The following is a 5,245-nucleotide window of genomic DNA, read 5'->3' on the forward strand; positions in this document are numbered from 1 at the left end:
ATAATATGTATAACACATGGAAAGTTTTCCTCACTAAAATTATTATTATAGGAATTCAAATTGTTGATTACAAAAATTGAGATAAGAAATAAACATTTATGTCAATTTAGGACATAAATTATTCTAGTCCCTTAAATTTATGTTCTCTTTAACATATACAATGGAAAATATATTCATCTATGGTGATCTAGGTGAGTAATAGAAAAAATGACAGATTTGAACAATAATAGTATACTGAGAAATAGTGGATTTAAGCTAGGTTTGGAGATAAGAGACAAAATTAAAATTGGACCTATAAACTAGAGATTTGAATTCAAGGATGTGATTGCCATCATCTTAGATGTATGTAGATTACATAAAGATGCAAAATTGTACTCAAGAGGTACTCTATATTTATATTCCAAAAATGTTGGACACACTTATGCACAATCCTTAACTAGGTATATTTGTCTATTGAAAACATTTCCCACTTTGTGACAATTTTTTTGTCCCTAGTAGTTATTTTTCTATTATATCCAATTATAGAAATAATCAAAGAAATAGCTACAAGGATTGTATTATAGGGATCTTGGTGTTCAGGTCAATAAGAACTAAGGAGGATAAAGGTTAAACACTAATGGAAACACTAAAATGAAAATTTTTAATTATAATAAAAAATATCTTCCATGAATTCTAGTAATATTGGTGCAACATATAAATACATGATATAATTAAATGGAGAAGAAAATTGTGATTGCTAATAATTGGTTCAAATAATTTGTATGCTTGAATGTCTTTCTCTTTGACTAAGATCTATGGTCAATTGATTTGAGCATGCTTGATTGAATTTCAAAATTGTTTAGGTTCTAGGTTTCAAATTTAGAGCAACAGTTTGATTTAAATGGAACTAAAACATTTTTAAATTTAATTTCTAGAAAAAGTCAATTACTCATAAATTTTGCTTGTATGTATCAAAAGTTATGCCGATTTCATAAAGGTGTGGGCATTAGGCATCCTAGAAAACACAATGAATGATGAGAATGGTCGGTTATAAAAAAAGATGCATGAAGTTTATAGAAATAGTCCTAAAAATGAGCAAAAAAAGGTAGAAATTAGATATAACTACAAAAATGGTTCCCAAATAAATTATATATTGTATAGCCATACTGAAATTTCCAATAGAAAATATACTTATATTTAATATTAGTTCACTGATTATTTCAAGTATATGATATTCAACTAGTTAATAAACCTACCATCCATGAAAATTGCAAAAAAAAATTTAGTTAAATAATTAACTTGATTTATTATATGTATTCATTAGGATTTCTATTACAAATAATAGTGTCTATTGCTCATTTATAATCCCATACATAAATCACAATAGAATGCATTTTGCTTTTAATTTATATTCATAAGACATCAAATTCTAAGACAATTAAACATATCAAATATGTAAAAAACAATAATAAACATAGTTTAACATCATTTTATAGTCTGTATCCACAACCTGCAAGTGTCGTGTGATAGTGTCCATAGAATTACGGTTGAAATTCCATCATCGCAAGCCTCCAAGTGTCTTCAACTCACCATGTGTCACTCTTCTGTTTTTCGTTATATTGCAAAAAGCTACTTATTTTTTAATTGCCAAATGATAGACTTTATCATTTCGGTCTTAAATAAATAGCAAATGTGAGAAATGTACCCAATCTAGGAGCAATATTTTTTTGCCTCAAACTCCAACTGTGTCTAAATTGGATACATTTGATGTGAAAATTGGATTTTGGGGCACTCTGAGCTCACCGATGAGGTTTTCTTGGGCTGAAAGCACACTAAAAAAAGGTGACCTCCTAGATCCAATACGAAAAAAACTCTAGAATATTAAACCAACTGAAAGAAAAAACAAGATTTGAAAGCCAAGCGAAACCTCTCATAAAAAGCACAAGGGTATGAAGATTTGGTGCTTTGATACCATGCTAAAGTTGATGAAAGATTAACCCCATAGCTCCTAGGAATCACCTACATACAAACACCTATCACAAAAAGAGAGAAGCAAAATCTATGAAGGCTAGAATTTCTAGATCCATAGATGAGACATTCTTGATGAGAAAAAAAATTTCTATTATTTAAAGTCAACGGAGAAAATTACAAATAGATCAATCCTTATAGAATTAGATCAAAACACTAACATGTAAAATCTAGGTTGCATGATAATAATTAATAAATTAATTAATTATTATATTCTTAAAGTTTATCTTAAGTAAACTAGAGATAATAAGTTCTTTAACAACTAAATCAATGTGATTTAATAAATAAGAACATTAAATAAAATACTTAAAAGGAGTTGAGAATGGGTGTTGGTCCCTTTTTTGACCTTGCAAATTGCACTAGTCATGTCTTGACTTCCATCTTTTATTTTTTGGGATATTCAACTTTTGCAACGAAACATCCGGATAACAGTCTTTATATTCTAATGTTTTCTGATTAAATGAAGTGTGTTGAACTATTAATACTTTTCTATGATCTATTTAACGTTATATTTATTGTTTTTTCATTTACATTTTATAGTTTTTGTATATATGTTTGAAACGAAATAAAACATTCAGTATTGTATTGGATTTTTTCTTGAGTTTTAAAGTGTTAATTCTCATAGAAAATTTTCTATAGAAAACATATTATATAGTGTTTGATTATTATAGTATTGCTCTTATTTCTAATAGTATATACATTAGTTTGATAAGACATACTTTTTAGTAAAATATAGATTCATTTAGCAATTTATTCTTAATTATAATAATTTGCATTCACAAAACAATTAAATTTTATTCATAATCTTATTGTAGGAACTCAATTTTTGAATCAGAATCCACACATCAATCAAGAATTTAAATTAGCAAAGTCTTAAGCTTCAAAATAAGAAGTATGGGACTTCTTCAATCCAAACTGATTTGCTTAGCTAATGCAAGTATAAGGACAAATGTTAATATAGTTTAAAATGATCCCAACATCTCAAAAAATTTCTACCTATTTTACTTGTAAGAAATATCAAGCATTTATTTTAGATATGATCAATGTATAAATTTCAAAATAATTAATCGAATTGTTAATATTGATAGAATATGATAGTTAAGTTATTTTGAAATTATTCTTATGATTAATGTTTCAACTCAACATAAAGATTATATTGAATGTTTGATTTGAAAACTATATCCTGTTTTAACCTTCCAAGCTTTTTTTTTCATCAAATATTTAAGGAGCTGGCTTTCCTCCCTACAAAAACACAACAAAAGTCAAACTTATAATCTTTTTCAGATTGCCCAAAATAAAGTGATCAAATTTTGATCAAATGTACATTTTGCAGAAAGGATAGATACGCCCAATATTATGCTAAGTTTAAAATTACCATATCAGCGTTTATATTAAAATATAGAAGTACAAAAAAAAATAATCCATAAAAGTAATTTTACAATAAAACAAAAGCATTCTGTGTATTCATGGTGACACACAAGTCCCTAAATATTATGTGTAGCAAGTTTATTCATTGAAAGACATAAACTTACCGTCTTTATGGAGTTAGCAGTCTTCACGTGGAAATCATTTTTATATAATAACAATGCTCATGCGCTCATCACTCCTCGGTTAACGGCTCTCAGTACAAACAGAGGAGGAATTTTGTCTATATATATAATATATTGATCCTCCTTTAACCCTAATTCCATTCCCCCATCATCACCATGGCCAAAAAATCTTCACGCTCTTCAAAACCAGAGGACCTCAATCGCGGTGCATGGACTGCCATGGAGGACCAACTTTTGTCTGAATACGTCAACATCCATGGCAAAACTGCTTGGAACTCAATGTCCCAAAAAATAGGTAAAGGAATCCATCAATATTCTGCCAAATTTCTTTGCTCACATTGATCTTAAGTTTCTATGAGAATCAGTTGTTTTCAAATTTTAGATTGGTTGAATGCTTTAGTGTGATGTTTAAGCTGTCAGCTAAAAAGATATTAGAGAACAAACAGAAGTGAAGCACAATTTAAAAGCAAATTTTATTTTTCAGGTTTGAAGCGGTGTGGAAAGAGTTGTAGATTGCGTTGGTTGAACTATCTTCGCCCTGATATCAAACGGGGTAACATTTCATCTGGTGAAGAGGATCTCATAAGAAGGCTCCATGGGCTTCTTGGCAATAGGTACATCTTGATAATGAAGAGAACTTTTAGATTGGATTGTCAGTTCTTGTATTCATTTTCTGTCCATCATATTTTGAGATCTATCATTAGATTGAAGTAGCGGGACCAGAATATAATTCTTAGATTAATGGAGTAGTTCTACACTGATTTTTAACAACCAGCATTACTTCATTACGATTATAGTTCGTAGATATTATGTAAAAACTAATATAGCATATACGACGGATCGACAATCCATCTTCATTGATTTATGTATCGTCAAAAACAATCTATTTTCATCGATTTATTTATCCTCACAAAGTGAAAACAAAAATATGTATGCAGGCGGTCGCTGATTGCAGGTCGATTGCCGGGTCGAACGGACAACGAAATAAAGAACTACTGGAACACCCATCTCAGCAAGAAGAGTCGGACAAGCAAAACTCTTTCCAAATTCATTAACAAAACGAGAAAATCTGATCGTCCTGCAGCTGATGACCGTTTATTGAAGGTCACGCCGGTAAAAGTAACGGCGGTGAGAATAAGAAAGGGGTGCAACAAATATGTGCACACTCACTCAAATCATGAAAAAACTGATTCTCCACAGAAACTGAAGACCACCATAAGTTGTTCTCAGCTATATTCTTCTACTGACATTTCAATGGCCGCTGATCTGGAATCCCCGACTGTTAAAATCGACGGCCAATATTGTTTTGAAGATTTCGGAATTGAAGAGCTACAGAAAAGTAATTGTGATTCCTTCCTCAGACCAACTGACAATTACATGGATTTCCTGCTTTTAGAATTCAAGGAAGAAGAATTTACACATTTCTTATGAAAGTTTAAACCACAGAAATGCTACTTCATATTCAATTATCTTGACGTGGTTTATAATGTTTTAGAAAGTTGTATTCTCGTTTGAATAAAATAGTTTGGATGGACTAGATTTTCCTGGATAATTAATAATGATAAGACTGCAAAGTTATTAGTGATTTAATTAAATATTCAGTGGGATAGATCTTTAAAATAGAGTTTATGAAATGTGTTCGATTTTACAATAAAACGATTACTGGAGCAGAATTTTGGCTGTGTGCA

General features: G+C 29.9%; 1 pseudogene; it reads left to right on the forward strand.

The window, feature by feature from the left end:
• Window positions 1–3,713: 3,713 nt before the first annotated feature.
• LOC149532977 (transcription factor MYB8 pseudogene) lies at window positions 3,714–4,988 on the forward strand (annotated as a pseudogene).
• The last annotated feature ends 257 nt before the right edge of the window (window positions 4,989–5,245 follow it).

This window comes from Cupressus sempervirens, chromosome 10 (assembly GCF_028749045.1).
Source record: "Cupressus sempervirens isolate cs-2001-9-10 chromosome 10, ASM2874904v1, whole genome shotgun sequence".
Taxonomy (NCBI): domain Eukaryota; kingdom Viridiplantae; phylum Streptophyta; class Pinopsida; order Cupressales; family Cupressaceae; genus Cupressus; species Cupressus sempervirens.